Source organism: Neomonachus schauinslandi, chromosome 12 (assembly GCF_002201575.2).
Source record: "Neomonachus schauinslandi chromosome 12, ASM220157v2, whole genome shotgun sequence".
NCBI lineage: Eukaryota > Metazoa > Chordata > Mammalia > Carnivora > Phocidae > Neomonachus > Neomonachus schauinslandi.
In genome coordinates, this window is record NC_058414.1 from 51,524,055 (window position 1) to 51,547,874 (window position 23,820).

Here is a 23,820-nt window from a genome sequence, read left to right on the forward strand (position 1 = left end):
TATTACCCTTACTTGTTATAGATCCTCCCAACCCTTCTCTCTTGTGTTCATGAAATTTTCCCAATGACTAAATTCACCTATGATTATGATTATTTGACATCTTGTATCTATTGATCCAATGCATTTTGGGATTGATTTAATATAGTTAAGTGTTTAGATACAAATAGTCACTATGGTAGCGTTACAAATGTCCCCTGACATGGCTACAACCTGAGGCCTGCCTTATTCTTATGGTTTGGTGGTTTTCCATTTGAAATCCTGATTATTTTTATTCCAAGGAATCCTCATCCTCCTTTCCTTCTTCATTATCATCATTATCATTTGTCTAAATCCTTCTTTATTTGCTTCCTCAGTGTTACCTTGGATATATTAATTTTTATTGGGTGTGCTCTCCCTGTTGCACTCTCTTCTTTCCAATTATTTTCATTCTTTATCATTTTCTATTATGTTTAACTTTCCATAATGGTCAATAATTATGGCATAATTATGTGCCATAATTATATGGCATCATTAGTGATGGTAGTCCATCTAGTTTGCCTTTGGAGATGTTTCTGTCTAATAGGTATTTCAGTAAGACCTTTGGATACAATTTTTTCATTTATTATCTCTGTATCAATATATATAATTCACAATATTTTTTCTTTGCTTCAAAATTGTATTGTCTATCTTGGACAATCTATATTATCATTCTTAGAATATTCTTTACACACTCAATTGTATTACTACTGCAACTATGCCTAGGGGTCAGCAAATTTTTCTCTAAGAGCCAAATGGTAAGTCTATGTCCTTGGGATCCAGTGAGTAAAATTAAGCAACTGTTCTTGCCAAAAGGCTAATAGTCCTTTTACATTTTACATTTTAATATGTAAAAAAACATTATTAAATCACAGGTTATCTAAATATAGGTAGAATATCAGATTTAGTCCATGGGCTGTACTTTTCCAATCCTCCCCTTTAACACACCTCTGTTGGATGATGGGTTAACTTTCATTAGAATTTTTTTATTTTGTTCTGCAGCATTGATATCCATTAGTCCTTTTGGTATTTTCTTATGAAGTTAAACATATGCTTATCCTATGATTCAGAAATTCTTTTCTAGTATTTAGAATGAAACAATTTATCCACATATTCACATAAAATTATTTATTTACAATAGTATCAAACCAGAAATGATACAAATGTCCATTGAAATATAAGATTTACTTTTTAAATTTTTTAAGAAGATTTATTTATTTATTTGAGAGAGAGGGAGAGAGAGAGATCAGGGGGAGGGGCAAAGGGAAAAGGAGATATCCTGAAGCAGACTCCCCGCTGAGCATGGAGCCCCACATGGGGCTCTATCCCATGACTCCAAGATCATGACCCAAGCTGAAATCAAGAGTCAGATGCTCAACAGACTGAGCCACCCAGGTGCCCTGAGATGTAAGATTTAAAAATCACTGTGATGTACTAATTCAATAAAATACTACTCAGCCATAAAATCTGTTCATTTCACCATATGTAAAGTTTACTTCAAGAAAAATACAAAAAGACATTAAGAATATGAACAAATATCCCTCAATATAAAGAAAACACAATATTACTTCACAAATGCATATTTGAAAAACTATTAGCATATCAAATCTAACAATATGTAAAGGAAATCATGAACCCAGTTGCATTTATTCTAGGAATTTAAGGTTGGTTTACCATTTGAAAATCAATAAATTCAAAAAATTAACAGAAAAAAAAAAGGAGGAATACCACAGGGTAATTTTAATGGATGAATAAAAATGTTTGGCAAAGTGTAACACCAACACATAATAAACTAAGAATAGTAGAAAATATTCTCAATATGATAAATCACCTCTAACAACAACAACAAAAAAACAAAGCTAATATTAAACTTAGTAGTGAAAGACTGAATTATCCCCGCCCCCCACCCTGGGTTCAAGAAAAATGCAGTAACGTCCACTTCGACTACTTCCATTCAACATTGTACTGAAGGTTCTAGCCATTGCAGTAAGGAAAGAAAAAGAAATAAAATACATAAAAATCAGAAACAAAAAAGTAAAACTCTCCCTATTTATTAAATTATCATAAATGAAAATGAACATTTATTTGTGTTAGTTCTATGGATTTTAGTGCAAAATTGACTCTTTCTGAGAGTCCTACTTGCAGTGAATCAGCCAAATTAACCTTTACCTCTCAGGCCAAATTGGACACTATTTCCTACATCTTGAGCAGCTTGTACTATTTCAACATGTAGGAGCTGAGATTATAGCTGCTAATATCATTGTCACTAATGCTGAAGGATAGTTACCATAATAAATAAGAAAGGAAGAGCAAAAATGAGACCTACAACCTTGGAAAACTATATTACCTGTCCTGCATGCAGGAGATAACTGTTGAACCACCTGGGTTAACTAATATTCTATAGGCTATGCTGGTTATGTGAAACACATCTGCTTGACTTGCCAGCAGAATTACATAGTAAATTCCATTTTCTATTTGTATAATATATGCCAATAGTAAATGAAGTCAGGTATTTGATGCTTGAATTATGTGAGAGACACCTTCCTTTGGGAAAAAAATATCGTAAATTTGATCTCACTCATATGTGGAAATTAAGAAACAAAACAGAGGATCATAGGGGAAGAGAGGGAAAAATAAAACAAGACAAAATCAGAGAGAAAGAGACAAACCATAAGAGACTCTTAATCATAGGAAATAAACTGAGGGTTGCTGGAAGGGAGAGGGGTGGGAAGATGGGGTAAGTGGGTGATGGACAATAAGGAGGGCACTCGATGTAATGAGCACTGGGTATTATATAAGACTGATAAATCACTGAACTCTACCTCTGAAACTAATAATATGTTACATGTTAATTAATTGAATTTAAATAAAAAAATAATATCAAAAAAATTTATAATCTAAATTATCAAATGGCTCTGAACTTGCAAGTGCTCTGAGGGCCACCCCATCTAACTTGCTAGCTATTCCAATTTCACAGTGAAGGGATAACATTTTAGATTTGTCCTTGCCTTCAACTTCTGATGATAAGCCCTTTAATATTCTCTTTATTTTATGTACAATTTGATTATACTCATCCCTTTAATGGTTTTAGGGTGGAAATTCCCATGTCCAAGTATTTCCATATAACAGGGTTGAAGTACCATTAGATGCATTATTTAGCAGGACTGGTTATCAGGCTGAGCAATAAAGAAACTTAGACTGTGGCTATGGGACATCATCCAGGAGCTGATGAAAGCCTGAAGTAAAGAAAGCATGGCCTCTAAATATTTTTCCACCTCAGGATTTCTTGGTTTGAAAATAACTTGCCCCCCCCCCCCCCGGTATCTATACACCCAATCCTAGGACCCAATCCTTAAAGATATAGCTGTCTGACATAAAGAAAATTTTGCCTTTAAGTTTTATTTTGTCACTTAGTATTTATGAATAGAGAAAAACAGACTTTCCTTTAGCATTTTGGAAGTAATGAGATCTAATTCTATAGATAGCAACTGTATGGCACCAGTTACCAGTAGCCTCTGTTCTGATCTACCACTTCTGCACTCTACCAGGATTTCTCATCTTATGCACATTGGTGACTGTTTCCATGGAGTTTCTAGGAGTCTAGTACCTTTCTGGGAGGTTGGCCTATAGATAGTGGTCCTCAAAGTATGGTCCATGTACCAGAAACATAAGTATCACCTGGGAAATTGTTAAAAGTTCAAAGCGAACATATGCTGAGAATTTCTAAGATTATAATACAAGCAGTTTCCCAAACATATTTAGTCACAAAAACTTCTCTTTTTTATATAAGCATCTCTTTAGGCTAATGTTCTATGAAAGACCCTTAACAAAACACAGCTTTAGAGCACGCTGATTGAACTGGGATGCAGTTCAAAATTATGCCTAATGATATTTCCTTTTCTGTCGTCAAACAAAAGGCATACAATTAAAAAGCACATGAAGGAATCAGGCTGTTTCTTTCTATTAAAAATAAGTACATTTATATTGAATGGATGGATTGATTCTTCGAAGTAACTAATGTTGAAATCTGGTTTTTCAAAAAAATTTTATCTCATGGTTAAATAACTTTGAATTCCTTAAGTGTACCAATATATGCTTACTTGTCCCATGTTATTATATTCCTGAAAAATACTTGGCAGATATGGTTATAATCAAGACAAATTAGATGTTTAATTAAAGAGGTAGGAATAGAACAGTTACATGAAATCCCCAGTTAATCCAAAGCTTTATTTTAACCAGTAGATTCAACTAAGTGCATGGCTGCTTCATATTCACGGTTAAGTCATTGAGAATCTGGAAAATGAAAAGCAGACCTACTGCTACTGTGTATGTTCCCACAGTTTCAATGCCTAGGAGACCCAATCTGCTAGAGTTTGTCAGTGTTCCAGGTTTTAAATAAGAAGATGTCTGCATATTTGCTGGAAATGGTATTTCAGGAAGCTCTTAAATTGATTTTAACTGCTATGTCACATAAAAGTTTGTTAATTTGAGCTGAGAACTGAATGAGTTTCTATCTAAAATCAGTTCTGAAGCTAATATGTCTTTGTATAGTCACTGACGGCCCTTTTTCCATATTTCATGAGCTATGAAAATTCACAGTTCTATTTCCAGATAAAAATGGTTTACCAGTTGAACAATTAGAACCAAATGGAGATGGTAATTCAAACGAGGAATCAACTTAATCATCTATCCAAGGAGAAAAAATGAAGACAATTGATCATTTCACTTTTCAAGTAGATAAATTGGCAATTAAAGATCACCATCATTACAGTTATGAATTACTTCTAATATTCTCAAAATCAAGTTCAGCAGGTTAAATTATTAAATAACTTAGAGTAAACTCCTTTTCAGAATGTATCCATTGACATACTTCCACATGTGTTAAACAATATATTTAATAACAAAAGATTAGAGGGCGCCTGGGTGGCTCAGTTGGTTAAGCGACTGCCTTTGGCTCAGGTCATGATCCTGGAGTCCCAGGATCGAGTCCCGCATCGGGCTCCCTGCTTGGCAGGGAGTCTGCTTCTCCCTCTGACCCTCCCCCCTCTCATGCTCTCTCTCTCTCATTCTCTCTCTCAAATAAATAAATAAAATCTTTAAAAAAACAAAACAAAACAAAACAAAAGATTAGAAAACCCTAAATGATCATCAATAGGACCTTAGTTAAATAAACATTAGCACTTGTTTACAATGAAATACCACTGTGGAAACAGATCACTTTATGGTCATATTGTTAAACTCAACTTTGGTCAGAAATTTTAACTAAAGCCACAAGCTTCAAACCTCAGCCTTCTGACAAAGTACCTTAAAGGAATGGAAAATTGTTGAAACGAGAGTTTCAGAAATATTTCACAGATATTTTCCTTGAAGGCACAAAGTATGAAGACATTAAACCAAAGGGACTTTTAGAAGTCATTGACTTCAGTGTGTATGTACAAAATTAGTGATAGTGGGACAGGGTTTTGTGAGAAAAGCACTGGGTTGAAAAGCTCTCCATTCTGGTCTCAGTGTTGCCATGATTTTGGTCAGGTCCTTGAATTTTTTTGAGCAACATTTTCCTCATTAGTGAAATCATGCAGCTGTATCAGATAATCTCTCAGAACCTATCAAACATTCTACAACCTTTTATGTCACTGTTACCTAAACTGTTCCCATTAATATCTTCAGAAGATCATGTCTTTAATGAGCTGAGAAAAATTCAAAAAGAATTCTTTCAGAATCAAACTATACAGCAGTATGTTATTACTCCCAGATTCTCAGAGCAATGGGGATGTACCATGTTTATTAGGGAAATTCTACTGCACGCTCTGAGTAGTGGATCATTCCCTATACATAGGCCCTGGGGCCAATCCTAAGTATTCTTAAATATCAGGCCTCAACTTAGCAACTTGTAACAGGAAGAACGGAAGATGTGGGAAGAAGAGAACATTGAGAGAGCATAGTTTTGGTCTAGAAAAAGCTTTAGGCTGGCTCAAGTTCACTCTTTATTGATTGATTGATTGATACATAATACTGTATCTTTCTTTTGAAAAATGTAGTTATAAAATTTAGGTCAAGTTTGGTGGATGGGTGAGAAAGATTAGGTAAATAAGTGTTAACCTAACAGGTAGGAATTATATTTCAAATAAAAAATGTTAGGTAGCTGATGAAATTTATGCAGGTCCCAGAAAATTATATGCAAACTGCTACATAATTTTTAAGGTGTCTGACCTTGTAACATTGCATGGAGAAGAGGCTCCTGGCAGAGGGGGATGGATTTCTAATGATCACTGATTTTATTAAAGAGTTTTGGTTAGATCAAATTTTGGCAGATTAGTTATTCTCTTCTAGAAGACTGTGAGAGCAGGATTTCTAAGTCAGGGTTTATTACAAGAGTAATAAAAAATAATAAACTCTCAGGATTGGGAGTTCTTCCTGAATAATAGCAACAGAGGCACTAAATTCTTTATATAAATGTATTAAAGGGATTCTAACAAGCCTCATGCAGTTAAGATGCTACTACTTTCTATATAATATCATTCATTTTAAATGGAAGAACAACAACAATAAAAAATTACTGTCTTGCAATACTACCTAATACCTACACAAAACCTGCCAGAAACATAACTTATTCACATAAGCAAGCTTTTCAGAAGAATCTAGGCACGAAGGCTCTATTAATAATCATCTTTCTAGTTGCCTTATATTTTTATGAGTGCAAAGCCTTTCTTCCCAGTAGCTCAATCCTATTTCACTGATTAACTCATCTGACTATTATGATGACCTTTATTGAACTTAGACATGTAGCTAAGAACATAAATATACCTTGTATGAACGAGGAGATACAGCAGGGGCTGATGAATAGTCTCATTGAAATATGTTACTGATGTGCTGCTACAGAATCTAAGGAGAATATCGGTCTCTATTTACTGGTAATCTGTTACATTGGTAGATTCTAGGATTATGAGAGTTGGCCAATAAAAAATGCAGGGTAATCAGTTAAATTTGAAATTCAGATTAACAAGGAATAACGTTTCAGTGCAAGCATGCCCCACATATTACATGGAATGTACTTTATACTAACACAATTTTCATTGTTCATCTGAAATTCCAAACTAACTGTGTGTCTTGTGTTTTACTTGGCAACCCCTTGGGTTTTACTTGCCTAATGAAACACATCTTCTTGTACCCATAGTTTGTACAGCCCTCATCTCTTACATCTAGGCTACGTCTATGGCTTGCTGGAACTAAAAGAATGAGAATTGATACATTCATTGCCAGTTTCAGGCCTAAGTCTTAAAGAGACCTGGAGCTTCTTCTGCTTTCATGGTTTGTGGATGTTAAGCCATCATATAAGAAGCCAACTACCCTGGTAAGACTACATGGAAGTTAGCTCAGCTTACACCAAGAACTGACGTCTTAGAAGTATGACCCCAGCTGAATTGCTCCCATTGCCCCCCAAGCATTTGAGCCATCCAAGTAGAGGCATCCGACTTGTGAGTCAAGAAGCCACGTTGGATGTTATAGCCCCAGTAGACATCATGTGCAGAGATTTATGCCTGCAGTACCCTCTCTGATTCTTGATCCACCACTCATGAGAAATAATAAAAAGGTTGTTGGTTTAAGTGCTAAGTTTTAGCATAGTTGTTATGCAATAATTGATGACCAAGACATATAGGTCTCAGCCCTATTAGTGATCATTCCAGTTCTCTAAGAAATTTGTGTGACCTCTACAGACTTTTTGAAAGAGGAGAATATTTACCTACTCCATAGGCCTATCAAGAGAGTTTAAAAAAATTGCTTGTTTAATAAGTTGAAAATAGAAAAACTTGTACAAATGTTAAATAGAAGTACCTGAAGAGTTCATAAAACCAACATGGATATCTGAAGTGAGCAAATTCAACATCAAAGAAGTAAGTTTCATCATCAGGGGTATAATACTCAGGAGAATTTCTTTTCTTTAAAAAAAAAAAAAAAACTTTTTGCTTTCTATTGCTTTCTTCTTTTTAATTAGCTTCCCAGAGCTTAAATTTGAATATGACTTTACAGTTGATTCTGTAATTTGAACTTTGGTACAAGTAATTTCTAACAGAAGATTTTAACTTTTGCTTCAAACACAAGAGTGAAAACTATTGGAGAAAAAAAATCACAGCACTTTTTCATATCAGGAAGAGGGAAGTAATTCTCCATAGATGTTACAAAAGAAACAAACTTATGCATTGAAATCTTGTTGAAAAGTTGTATAGATTTGCCTAAAGTTTGATTTTTTTATTTAAAACTACCAGTAAGCTAGATAAACTCAAAGATATCCATAATATCAATTAGGATGGCATTTGGCTGCAAGTACCATAAAGTTTCAATCAACTAAAAGTGGCTTAACAATATACATTTTATTCTATCATGTAAGACAAGTCCTGTGGTGTACAGAGGGGGATAGTGTGACAGTTCCACAAAATGTTACTTCTATTCGGCTTCTCATAGTTAAGTGCTACCTCATGATTGCTAATAACCTGACTGAGCTCCAGTCATGTTTGATTGATAAAAGAAGCTCCAACAAAATCTTATGATTTTACCAGGTAAGAAAATATTATAATTGGTAGAGCTATTAAGCAAAAGGTCCATGGGGGAAATTCCACTCCCACCAAAAAAAAAAAAAAAAAAAAAGTTAGTGAGAGTGCATGTGTGTGCTGATTTCTCTTCCAACTCTTTATGTCTCGGGTATCTTCATACCACCAAAAAAACTGGCAGAAATAAAAAATAATAATTTTATTCTCAATCTCATTACACTTTCCATTTCCTTGCCTTGAAACCTGGCCCATCCCTCCCCTAGGGCCCTCTCAGAGCATACTAATTTCCTACGGAGCCCAGAAGTTGTATCAATAGTCTTCCAGCCCCCACTCCTTTTTGGTACCACTTCTAGCTCAGTATTCTTTCTTCCTTGTGCAAAACCCTTCCTCTTTGAGAAACCAACTTCCTAAGCAATACCACTGTCCCTGATTTCCCTCATCATTGCCATCTGTCAGTAGCTTTTTTTTTTATTATTATGTTATGTTAGTAGCTCACTCTCTCCCTAATCCTTGAGGACTTTGATATCTGACTTACATTCTTTCTCCACATTCCTCTGTAGGTCGTCTTAGGTAACCTCAATATCCACGTGCTTGAGCCACGTGAAGCCTTAGCCTCAAAGCTTCTTAACATCCTGAATTCCAGCTATTTTTACCTCTGCCAAATTTAACCATTTCTTATGATAGCAACATCTTCAACCTTGATATCATTATGAACTGAGTTATTTCTAATGTGTTATACTTTAATGACTAATATTTTCTTCTGGTCTTACAGCTTTTCAACATTAACAAAGACTCCAGTGTCTTCTCTCTTCCTTTCTTCATTATTATTATTATTCACTTCTTTCCATTTCAAACCTAGTATTTATTGGGTAAATGTAACCCTTAATCATAACTAATACTTTCAACCCTCTACTGCCAATGTCAGGTGGGTACTCAGGGCAATTAATAGTTCTAAAGACAGACATACAAAAAAGCAGATAAATAGATTCTTCTGTAATTAGCCAAAATGGTATGAAATATACATAACTCCAATTTGACACTCAATTCCTCTCCTCTCATTTGCTAATCAGGTGACCTTATTTTTTTCTTCCCTAAAGTCTGAGAAGTTTATATACGAATTTACTTAACTTCCTTTCAAATACTCACAAATTTATGCATCTGCCCTCATTCCTACTTTCTTTTCTTCCTTCTCTGGGAAGGAAGTCTCCTTTCTCCATTTCAAGTCTAAGTTCTCCCCCCCTCTCCTCTCTGGGTCATCCTTCCCACTTCCTCAGGGTCATTTGCAATGTTATTACCCTCTCTTCATGTTTTAAGACACATACCCCACGTGCTTACATTCCTGTCTGATGTCTGCCTTCTTATTTCTTTTCTATTCATAGCCAAGATACTGGAAACAACCTAGTTTATATTCACTGCTTCAGCTTTGTTCAATCCTCTGACATTGAGTGAATCCCACCTCCATTTATTCTTCCACTGTCACTGTCCTTCCCTTCTAAGATACCACTTACCTCTGGATTGCTAAATCCAGCAAACACAGTCTTGTCCTCATTAGCCTTCTCTGTAGCATTGTGCATGATGCAGCACCTTGGCTATAAGAAACTTCCCTCACTGTATTTTCTGACACATCTCTCTTGTGGAGTCGCTTCCACCTCTATGGTTTCCCCTGCTTAGAGGAAGAGAGCTCCTTAGGTGGATTAACTTTCCAGATTTCTGTTTGTTGCTCTCCTCTTCCTGTTCTACAAAATCTCCCTTGGTATCTCATCTACTGCCATCATTTTAATTGATATCACCTGCCCACAGATCTCAAATCTCTACATCTAGACTTGACAACAGGAATGGAAATGAAGGAGAATATTATGTTTGTTCTCTTTACTTGGGTAGTTTATAAACCTCCAGGAACTATACACAGCACCTGGTAAAATATTTTGCATACTGAGGGCAATTAGACAATGATTAAATGGCAGAAAACTATATTTTAACTCTTCTGTGCTTTGGTAGGGGTGTAGAGAAGCAGAGCAGTATGATCAGAAAGGTACAATTTTTTAAATTGAGATAGCAAGATTCAGAATCCATTTCTTCTACTGAAATAAAACAATTCTAAAATTATAGTCCACAGTGCTTTCTAAGCCATTATTTGTCATTCTATAAACTATTTGAGAGATAAAAAGTCAAAAACAAACACCTAGAGATGAAAGCATTCATGTTAAAATATTTTCATTTTCAGCTGTGCCTTATTTCTGCAAGACAGAAACTGAAATCTGTATTTCTTATATTTCATTACCTCATTATGGAACTTATTACATTTACTAGAGGAATTTGCTTGAACTCCATTCTGCTTAATGATCTTGTCTCTCAGTGAGTAAAACTCATATATATGATTCCTAAACATTTATAATACTAGGCTGTGCTGAATATGAGCTTTCTCCAAGGCCATTAGTGAATTGGTCTCTCCTTTCCTCTCCCCTTCCTTTCCCTTCTCTTTTCTCTTTCCTTCTCTCTCTCTCTCCTTCATCCCCCTCTTCCTCTCTTCATCCATTTCTCTTTCTCTCTCACACATACACAATCACATGCTCATAAACACACACAGACAGACACTTAACAAGAAATGTCCCTGCTTACAATATGGTCCAAGTGTGTGTTGTCCCAATTTCAGACTCTGTGGCTATGGCCACAGTTGATTGATCCAGGCATGGGCACCTGTCTGAAGTTAGGTTAATCAGGTCCTAATGTGAGTTCATCTTTCTCTGTGGAGACTATATGAATCTGGAGTTGTTGGCAGCTGTTCCAACTACGTGGGAAAAATTGAAGAAAGTAAAAAACAACACACATAAAGAAGCTGAGAGGGCTGCAGAGAGAATCCTTTTGGAACTAGGCCTGGTTTCTACTGACTTTGAGGTTAGCTCTAACCAGCCATTTCTGCAGTTTCGTTGCAAAAACTAGCACATTTTCCTATTTCTCTTATTTAGGTTGAGTTAACTTTCTAACAGTTGCAACCGGAGTCTTGACTTAAAGTATATTTGGTAAACCTAAAGTTGGATTTGTCCGTTCGTTTTTATGTATTTTTTATGTTTCTCATAAGGGGAAATAAGTACTCTATTTAATTAGCTAAGAGTATTGAAATTGGAGCATACAAATTGATAATTTTTATTCTGTTGCAGAGGAGGGAATTGTTTTCCCAGGAAACCCTGTACCTCCTTGCTTCCTCACTGTTCCCTAAGATTCCAAAATTAAAGTTCTGCTGCTTTAGCTTGTGTATCTGTAGTGAGGAACTCACTTAGAAGTAAATGGATTAAGGCAACATTTTGCTGGGTGGGATGTTGGCCTGGGCTGCTCATTCTGGACACCAGAATCTTCATGGCCTAAGGAAACAAAGGTATACCCAACTGAAAAACAGTGACAAAAACAAAAAGCTAAACAAAATAAGACTATTGGTAACAGTCCCTGAAGGTGTTTCTACAACTTGGAATTGTATAAAAGCAACAGAGAGATTCAAAAAGCATTTCTGAGGAAGGATTTCCTGGCCCACCTCTCAGCTCTCTGTTCTTAATATCCTCATCTACCTTTTTTTCTGCCACACATCAAAACGGTAGGTAAAGTTTTACTGCTTCAAATGTTGGGAACTTCTATACTAACTTTGAGCTCAAAAGGAACAACCTCTATCCACAAGGAGGGATAAGTCACTTGCCTTGTAAGTTACCGAAGTGAAGAGGCTTAGAATGTGGCTCTTTTTTTTAAAAAATTTAAATTCAGTTAATTAACATACAGTGTATTATTAGTTTCAGAGGTAGAATGTGGCTCTTAAAACTATTTCACAGCCACCCGATAGGAGGGCAAGAAACTGGGCACTCAAAGACCAATTGTTATAAATCCTTGAAATCTATGGAGAAGAAAGAACTAAAGTTATCAGTCATTTATTTCTTGGTGTAATAGGTCCATACTGTTTTGGGGAGCTAGGTTTTATGAAAAGGACAAAGGAGGAACTATTAAGATATTAGTCTTTCAGGCGAATGAGCAAGGGCTCTAAAAAAGATCACAAGATGTCGGAAGAGGAGAGTGGGGGTCTTCCCTCCACAGTTTTCCTCTGACAGTCCTCAACATACAATTCAAGCAAAGTAATCAATGTGTTTAGTGGGCCATGCTCTTTTTGTCTATTGAATTGATATAATTCATTTGAATTCATGTAATTGAATTCATTGAATTCATGTAATTCTCTATTGAATTCATATAATTTTGCTAAACTGAATGCAGGGTTTTCAGACCAATCTAACAAATCTAAAACTGAGGCTCTGGGTTTGTAATAACCATAAGAAGGCAATATGGAAATATTGATTATTTATGAATCCTGTGTACGTGGATACCATTTTAAGCAAGGCCATGTCTTCAAAGTTCTATTGAAATCTCTTGGTTCGATTATCTATAAGGATTCTAATACTTGGTTCCTTTGTATTAGAAATTCCTTCCCAAACCAGGGAGCTTTAAAATATACAGATTCCCAGACCGTAGCACTAGAATCCAGGGATCAGCATTTTTTCTTTATTTTAAAGATTTATTAACATAACAAGAGAAATTTAATCAAAAAGATGCCCCAAATTCTATCATGAATTCACATCAGTATTTTTATATGCCCATGTTACTTTTAATTCTTTGTCTACATGCAGAATTTACTTTAACATATTTATAGCAATGTTAAATGCTTTTCTATATTTGAACTTAATATTATACCATGTATATTTTTCTAATGTGCTCTTATTTTTCATTACCCTAATTCCCTGGTTTCCTATTCTCACCATTCCGTGAGGAAATAAATATTAATTGTCTCATGCCAATCATCTACACCTTTCTCCATGCTTATCCAAATATATTTTGCAGTGTGCTTTTCTTTCTTAACAATAAATAAAAATAATGCCCTAATTCAACAGATACAGGTATAGTTTATTATTTCTTATAAGGGCATGATTATTCCATATTTTGAGGTACCATATTTTTTCAACTATTTCTGTATTGATGGGTATTCAGGGTACTTTGTTTTTGTTTCTCCAACTATAAACAAAATTACAATAAACTCCTCTGCTCTTATGTATAAATATATATTATATATTGGTGCTTATATTTCATACAATATATTTTCAGAAGCTTTATTTAACATGTTTAGGCAGCTAATGATCTACTAATAGTCTAAAATGATTTCTAATATTTCTCTGAGTCTTAGAGTCACTTTGCTCTCCCCATCAAGCTTCTGAAGCTGACAAGAAGCCCCTCAGTGGAGAACTGGTATGGCAGCCCTGTGACGGCTACAGGAAAGATAATCTGCTTTGAACACCACAAGTACCAAACTCTAAGCTGACCATTTGCTGGATAAAACCTTGACATAGCCTCTGTCTTCATGGGTTCTTCATAGCCCCAACAGATAGTTATCTACAAATGAAAAAGCACTTTCTTAGGAGTTAAATAAAGCTCTGTCTTTAAAATTTCCATTCTAGCACTTGCCTTTTGCATACTTTTATCTAGTACTTCTGTTCCAAGGAAGTGGAGCTCCTTGGAAGCCCTGAGTCTTCTGAATCAGCGGACAGATGATGGAGGGTCCACAGCCATGGCATATTCAGATGGAAACATACAAGGTTACCATGGAAACTTCAGCAATTCTACATTGTAATCTTTTGGAACTGAGCTCTGGAAGGCGGTCTGGCAAAAGTCTCTGAGGGAAATGAGCAACAGTGCTTGTCCCATATAAGCTAACGGCAGATGAGCTATATCCAAAAAAAAAAGAAAGAAAAAAGAAAAGGAGAAAAGAAGATGGATACCAAGGAGTTTGCTTTATAGATCTGACTGACAATAGGGTTTTCTTAGGCGCACATCTTTTATAGATGTAATATCAGAGTCTAGCACCACAGAGCTATTTTCTGGTTACCAGCCAATAGCTATTTTACTGAATGTTCTCTGTAAATTATAAGAGCAGATTTTTCATGGCCAGTGTATTCTAAAAAATATATTACATATTGTGAATACCTAAACTTGGATACTAATATCTTAAGCCAGAGCTTTTAATTGCCTTAAGGCTCTATTTGATATAATTACTCATAGTTATTATACTAGTCCATCCACCATACTCTCCCCTACAGTGTCTATACTGAAGGGGGCTCGTCTTAAAAAACACTAGCTATCACAATCTCTTATGCTTCTCTATGTGCTATACAAAAATCTTCTCATTCTCTCTCTCTCTCTGCTTATCGACAACCCCATTATTGCTGATAAGCTGTTTTTGATTATATTTTTAAAATGAAATGACATGGACTACTGTTCCATTACTTGTCATAATTTGTAAACTAATCCCATGCTTCTTTTCTATAATATTATCTCTGACTTAGAGGAAAAAGCAAATATTATGAAAGGACAATTTTTTCACCAATACAAATGAGTTTTTTGTTATCAGGCTCTTTAACAAGGCTTTTTTTTTTTTTTTTAAGATTTTATTTATTTATTTGACAGAGAGAGACACAGCGAGAGAGGGAACACAAGCAGGGGGAGTGGCAGAGGGAGAAGCAGGCTTCCCGCGGAGCAGGGAGCCCGACGCGGGGCTCGATCCCAGGACCCTGGGATCATGACCTGAGCCGAAGGCAGACGCTTAATGACTGAGCCACCCAGGCGCCCCTCTTTAACAAGTTCTTAATGTACCTTTAGGTACATTAAGGATAGAAATTTCCTTTTTGCCTGTAGCACTGATTATTTTGCTAGATTTTTGGTGTTCTGATTTCCCAAAAGTTCAGTGATTATTTTGGTTTCGAATACCATAATGAAATTACCACCAATAACAGAGCTTGGCGTTGCAGAAAACACAATAACAGCTGATAACTGCTACTGACAATGATCAGATGTAGTGTTTCATGTCCATGTGACTTCTAGTAATAACCGCCTGTTGAGTGTTCACATTATATAGTGCTCAGAAAAAATCTATGAAGACGGTTCTAAATTATTTGGGGTAATTTATGGAATACATGCACTTAAATAACAATGTATTTAAATTTCTAGAACTCAGCCAAACTGTAATTTTGCTATTTTTGCTTGTAAAACAGTTTCAGTATTTAAATGTACTGCAATGAATTGTTTGGGTTGCATGCGTGTGTGATTTATTTTTGTTTCTGCCAAGCACAAACTAGGAACTATAAACAGTCTGCCTATCCATAATGCTTCCCTTTAAAATGTGCATCATTGAAACCTTTTAGGCAATTAGGAATTGAGTTAACATATGTGACAAAAGCAATTAGGGACTGCTTGCCAAACCATATATCTATATCTATATCTATATCTATATCTATATCTATATCTATATCTATATCTATATCTATCTATCTATCTATCTATCTATCTATATCTATCTATCTATCTATATATATCTATATCAATATATATATACATGACAGAAACTAAAATAGGATGTAATATCATGCCAAAAGTACTTAGAGAGTTATCTAGAGAAATCATTCTTATATAGCCCATGAGAATTTCAATTGATAAAAATAAAATAAAACTGTACTAGATTTATTTACAATACCATTAATTCTTTCTTTGAAATATATGCATGATGGTAAAAACATGTGTTGAATGTTAAATCATTACTCCCCCAACCTATGTATTTAGAGATCCTAAAGGATAAAGTTTAAAACCAGGAGACCCAGAGTCAATTAATTTATGACAAAGGAACCAAGACTATACAATAAGGAAAGAGCCTTTTCAATAAATGGCATTGGGAAAACTGGATAGCCATATGCAAAAGAATGAAACTGGACCACTGTCTTACACTATCCACAAAAATCAACTCAAAGTGGATTAAAGACTTGAATGAAAGACCAGAAACCATAAAACTTCTACATGAAAACATTGAGAAAAAGCCCTTAACATTGGTCTTGGCGATGATTTTTTGGATTTGTTACCAAAAGCAAAGGCAGCAAAAGCAAGAATAAATAAGTGGGTCTGAATCAAAATAAAAAGTTTTTGTATAGCAAAGGAACCATCAACAAAATGAAAAATCAGTGTACCGAATAGAACAAAACATTTCAAATCATATATCTCATAAGGGGTTAATATGCAAAATATATAAAGAATTCATACAACTCAATAGCGGACACAAAAACAAAACACAATTTGATTAAAAAATGGGCAGAAAAACTGAAGACACATTTTTTGCAAAGACATACAAATGACCAACTGATTCATGAAAAGGTATTCAACATCACTAATTATCAGAGAAATGAAAATCCAAACCACAGTAAGGTATCACCTCACACCTACTAGAATGACTGTCATCAAAAAGACAAGAGATAGCAAATACTGGTGAGGATGTGGGGAGGAAAAAAGGTAACCCTCGTGCACAGTTGGTGGGAATGCAAATTGGTGCAGCTGCTGTGGAAAATCAAGGTTACTCAAAGGATTAAAAATAGAACTACCCCAAGGATGGACCTTTAGGGCATTGTGCTAAGTGAAATTAGCCAGACAGATAAGACAAATGCTACGTATCACTTATATGTCAATCTAAAAAGCAAACCAAAAAACTGTCAAACTCATGGGAGCGGAGGAGAAAAGTGGTTGCCAGGGGCTGGCGGGTGTGGAAAATAGTGAGATATTGGTAAAGGGGTATATACTTCCTCAACTATAAGATGAATAAGGTCTGAGGATTTAGAAAAAACAAAGTTCTTCTGTGTCTCCCTTCCCCCTCTCATACTCACAGTCATCCAGCCCTGTCTTGCCAGGTACTTCAGGCACACTTAGAGCATAGTGAAGAACAGCTGATCATAAATATCCTGCCTTTGTACATGCTGTTCCCCTTCCTAGAACGTCGTTTCTTATTTTTCTGAAGAGGGCTCCTACTCAATGTTTCAAGATGTAGTTCAAGTATAACCTCCTCCATAGTAGAATGAGTAATTCCTATTTCTGGAGTCCTCCCAGAACTTTGCATATGTTTCTTATATCGAAACGAAATCATTGAAAATTTGTGTTCCTACTGTGTGAATGAAAATATATTAAATGCTAGAAACATCTGCACAAATGTAGACAGGGGTTCTGTTCTTAAAGTCTTACCACATGGCATTACACTGGCTCTCTGCCTCAGTAGCTTATTAATACATCATATTTCCTTATTCATCTCTATTGTCCCACTTTCTAACCCTGTCTGCACATAGATGTTCCAACTTCAGTGATATATGCAAAAAATGTATCTAAGAATATAAGGCTACATCTTAATTTCCTGATAGAAAAAAACCTACCAAATACTGATGGCCAATATGAATATAAAAGTTGTTAGAAATTCAAATGAAATACTCAAATGTTTATTTATAATATTTAATTAGTTCATACACTTGTGTATATGTATTTTAAAACATATTAATTATATAACAAATGTCTCCACAATGACTTGTCTATCCAAATTCTCTAAGGATATGAAAACTAAGATTTTTACAACTCATTTGATATGAATATTCAATTTATTTCCATAAACCTTTATTATTGGATTTAGGGTTTTGCATAGTAAAACATGTATGCACTTTCTAAAATCTGAATTCCAAAATACTACCCATCCTCAAAGATTTGAGATAAGAGATTAGAGACATATTCATTTTTAAGATACCAATTTTTTTACCCTTACATTTATAAGTCAATTTTATTCTAAGCTTTCTTATGCATCTTCAATTTTGGAATATTAGTAATTAGTGGAACCATTTATGGATCATCTAACACCTTTTTAAAGAGCCTATCATACTCATTGTAAGTGGTATGAGACTCAGGAACATTTAAATTCACACTTGATGCTCTCCCTGGATATTTTAAGTACCTAACTACAACATCATCATCATCATCCTCTTTGTTTATTTCATCTGTCTATGGCTAAAAGCTGTACTCAAAATACTTATCAACTGCTATTGCATGCTCCCTAAGGACAGAAATGATCACCATGCTGAAGAGTTTTAGAGGCCCCTTCTGTGCCAGGCATTGTCCTTTCCTTTGTTCCTGAATCTTGTGGTGGTCCAGGGGTCCTAGGGGAGGAGCCAGGGCACCAGCAGGACTCTGAGCCATTGATACCTATGAATCACGGTATTTCCATATTTTGGACACTGCTTTAGTTGTAGTGATACAAGTAGATGGAACATCAGTTGGGTTTATAGCTACATCATCTATGATCTCCATAACCAAAGTATTTCTTTTACTGCTTTTGAAAATGATCTTTAAAAGGCTAGTTTACAGGAACATTCAACACATGCAATTGTAAGGTTAACCTTCAGGAATAATTATTCAATCTTTGTTAAAACCCTACCTCACACCTTTTTTTTTTTTTTCATTAGCATTGAATCCAATCAGATTTGGGATTGAAATTCGCACTGAATCCAAATGGAGCTTTGGTGTTCAAGCTAAGTTCAGTGAGAGTGCACTGCATAATATGGACGACTTCAAAAGGACTTAAATATAAGGCAACTCGAAACCCTTGAGGCATATTTTTGGGAAAATATATTTTAAATGTTTTGTATTAAATCATATACAATATATGTGATTTCATTAAAATGAAATTCTATGTCAAAATTTTCTCCAAAGGAAAAAAATATGAAGTCTTTTTTTTTTTTCTAGTGTCTTAAGAGACACTAGTATGAACTTAAGATCTGATACTATTGCTATTAGATTTCCTACCTTAAATTTTCTTCTAAGCTCTGCTACCTGTTTTAACTTAATTGATTACACCAAAAATACCTTGACTTCTATTGCATATCACATGTATGAAAAAGTGGGTCTTTTCCTTTCTTGAAAGTTATGGAGCAGGACATTTTAAAGGCATAGAGTATTCCCCTTTGCTATGGTCCTTACTGCACTGTGGAAACCGAGAAATTACTAAGGGTAACAGGAGGTACAGATCATTGCTCACTGGCTGGGAAATGTAGGCTTTGACGTGGGGGGAAATTGGGTAAGAGATTATTATTTTCCGTCTCTCAATAATTAGATCTGGCTTTTATTCCAAAATTACATGAGTCTGATTACAAATCATAGAATGCTTATGTAAGCCACACTGTGCTTTGAGAAAGCAAGTCAGGGATAAAAGAGAAATTGGTGCTGATACATTATATAACCTCCACTTTGTTCTGTAATTTAGGGATTTAGGGTTGCAGAGACTTACCAAAATGCACACTTGTAGTTTATGATTGTCAGCTGGTATTCTGCATCCCCAATTTCTTGGTCTTTCTGAAGAAAAGAATGTCTTGGTGGAAATTTGAAAACCTCTGACTCAATGATATGGTGTTAATTAGGGAACAAACTTGGTAACAAATCTTTCAGTTACATTTTAAAGTAAATAATTGATTCCAGTTTGGGGATATTATTATTTGTTAAAAACTCCTCATTTCTTACATAATCATCTCCTAATATTGTTCCAATAAGCCTTTTTCTCTTAAGTGAATAAAAATCAAATAGACCTTGCTATGTCTTTCACCAAGGGGGTGTAAATTGAATCTTTGAGTCTGAATACATACTTGGGGGCATGTGTGAATTATAAAAGGTAAGGCTACAATGTACACTTTATAATGTCCTTTAGATACCCTTATTTGGAACAGAAAAGATTTACTCAGAAACAACAAATAGTGTTAGGATTAGTCACACAGCAGAACAGCAGGTCCTTCTCACAAAGCCTGTCTTTCCCAGAAGGGGACAGCAATAAAGAAACATGGTTTTGAATTTTCAAATGGGATAGAACACACAAGGAGGGATTTAGTCAAAACACAGCTATGGCTTTAACACTTTATATTAAGCAACATTTTTGGATCCCAATGGTTTCAAGGATGTCTCAAGGGAGTTGTACCTAAATGACTTTAAATCTAGTCATACCCACCCAGAAACCATATGAGATTGGCCAAAACTTCAGAAAACAATTTCAAAATCCCTAGAGGCATTGGAAGTGACCATTTAAGCCAATGGACACATTTTTTGCTTTTTTTTTTTTTTTTCCCTCCACTGATAAGGACGTTGAAGGCCAGAGAATGTGAATGGCTTCTCAAAGCAAGTCATGAGCAATTCTTGAACCAAGACCAAGTCTGTTGACTTTCAGTTCTGCTCTCCTTCCTTTGCTCCTGGTAACTTCTCAAGAATCCTGAGAAATAGGAATAGGCTACCTTAATAGTCCCATGAGAGGAAGAGGGGGTGGATGCTTGGTTTGGAGTACTGACCTCTTAGTTGTCCTCAGTCCAAAACATACCACTGCCATGGCAACCATGGCCTGAGTAGAAATAAAGAAGAAAAAGAGAGGAGAAAGTCAGGGATATCTTGAGTCAGGGACTCCTGGGATGAGTAGAAACTGAGTGACTGGACACATGGAAGTGTTTGCAGAGGTCTGCATCTTCCTTTTGGTCAATTTGTATAGTGACTAAGACCCTTCATAATTTCGGTTACTTGTTGCTTCTTGGTTCTTAGTTTATCTTCAAGTGGCTTCGTGGTTAAGATTTACAAAAATAAATGTTTAACTTCATTCCACTCTGAAATGTTCATAGGATGGTGATGGGATTACTTAAGCTTTCATGGGATCTTCAAGATGATGACCTTTTAAACTAGTAGTTCAACTTTAAACAGTTTGGTTTTTCAATGAAATATATATTCTGAAGAATATGTAAAACGTATGAAAAACTGAACGAATGATAATAATGTACATCAGTGTATCTAATAGCTGAGTGACAAAGTTGAGATGCTATAAGCTGAGAGGTCCCCATGAGTCATTCTTTCATCATGTACCTCTTCCTCTCTCCCCACCAACCAATGATTCTCCAGAAATTTGTATTAATCATTCCCTTGCATTTTTAGAAAAGCACATAGCTTCACTACTGAGGTATGTTTCCTTAGATAATGTATTGTTTATCTTGATTACTTTCCAGTTTTATATAAGTGGAATCAGATTTTATGATTTCACTGAGACTTACTTTTTGGCACAACATGAGTTTTTTGAGTCCCATCCATTTTGAGGGCATGACAGTGACATTTATTTTACCACTATATGGTATTTCATTGTATCAATATTTTTTTTTCTATTCTAGTAGTGATAATTGGGATGGTTGCATTGATTTAGACTTCTACTGGCCAATATATGGGAACTCCTATTACTTCACATCCTGGCCAATCTTCCAGATAATCAGACCTTTCCATTTTTATCAATCTAGTGGATGTAAAACAGCAGTTCATTGCTGAAACATGCAATCTCCTGTTTGAGTGTCTTTCCATATGGATATTGACCACCAGGTTTCCCTCTCCTGTTTCACTTTGTTCATTTTTTTATTGAAAATTATTCAATTAATGATCTTTATATATTCCGGATACCTATAAGTTTTGTTCGTACATGTACAACAAATATTTATTCCTGGTTTATAGCTTGTTTTTATTCTTTACATGGTGAACATTGAGGAACAACAATTACTCACTTTACTTCACTCAAATGTATCAAACATTTTCTTTATATTAAACTCCAAATTATGTTTTTTATTTTTAAGAGTCACAGGTTTTCATTTCTATTTTCTAAAATCTGTTGAATATCTGTAATTTCATATAGTTAAACATAATAATTTGCAATTTTTGCATCTTCCTTAAGATATCCTTCCTATTTTCACAATGCTATTACCTTTTGTTTAAAATTTTATAATTTCATTCTTCACATTAGGGCTTTAAAGTACTTCTAATAATATTTTTTGTGAGTTGAGAGTCTAATCTTATTTCTCTACATATGGTTAGTGAGTTATCTAAGAACCATTTATTACCCTTTATTGGGAGACAGTTCTCTATAGGCCTCTTACACCTCTGCATCTGTTTTGAAAGTTTTTATTTTTTAAAAAAATTTTTAAAAGATTTTTATTTATTTATTTGAGAGAGAGAGAATGAGAGAGATCATGAGGGGGGGAGGGCCAGAGGGAGAAGGAGACTCCCCGCTGAGCAGGGAGCCCAATGTGGGACTCGATCACGGGACTCCGGGATCATGACCTGAGCTGAAGGCAGTCGCTTAACCAACTGAGCCACCCAGGTGCCCCGTTCTGAAAGCTTTTAATGTACACTATCTTTTCAAGAATGTTCGTATAATAAATAGCCTTAGAAAATTGAAGTAGTATCTCTTCTCCAGTTACACACAAACCAAATGTACATAAAAAATTGTTGAGGAAAACAGGTACCCTTATATTATTGAGGTGTCAATACATAAACAGTTTCTATTTATTTACATCTTCTCTAATATCTTACACAAAGTTCTATAATTTTCTTCCTAAAGGTCTTGATCATAAATTGCACCTTATGTTTTTATGCTTTTTTTGGTAAATGTGATATCTTCTGAAATATTTTTTAAGTTTAATAAAATATCATTTTATAACTTGATGGATAAAAATTAAATTAATTTTATATATTAATTTTATCTAGAAAAATTGCTAAACACTATATTAAATCTAATAATTTCTACAAATATAATTATGTTGTTGTTAATAATAGTTTTCTCTATTACTTTCCATAGTTTAGACCCTTTGTTTCTTTTTGTTAACTTACTTTGTTAGCTATAATCTCCAGTAAAATTTTGAATAGAAGTGATAATAAATAGTATCCTTGATTTGATCCTGATCCTAAAGAAAAAAAAATTTTAATTTTACCATTTACTGTAATGTTTATTATAGAGTTTTTACAAATATGTTTTATAAAGCTTTTAAAAATGTATTGATGTTAAATTACAGCAAGTGCTTTTTTCAGCATCAACAAGATGATATGACTTTTTCTTCAGTTTTTTTTGTCTTAATTATTTTAGTGTCAAAACAACCTTGAATTTCTGTGACAACTCAATCTATTATTTTCTTCTATTTTTCTTAGGCTTGTATGCTATATTTTTTAAGTTCTAAAGATAGAATACTGAGCTTACTAATAATCAAGTGTTCTTATTAAATTCATTTACATTTATACACTTTCATCAAAGAAATGCTTTTATTGTATTAACAACTTTTGGCATGTATTATTTTCACTATCTCTCAGTTTAGAATATTTTTAAATTTCAAATATTATTTCATTTTTGACCCATGAGTTACTTATAACTGTCTTTATTTCCAACTATAATAGTTGCCCACCCTTCTGAGATTTCCTAGCTTGATTTTATTATAGAGAAAATGTTTTTTATGACAACAATCCTTTAATATTATTGAAATTTGCATTATGACCTAGTCTATCTTCAGCTTCATTCTGAAACATCTTTGCATACTTGAAAAAGTATGTCTATTCTTCAGTT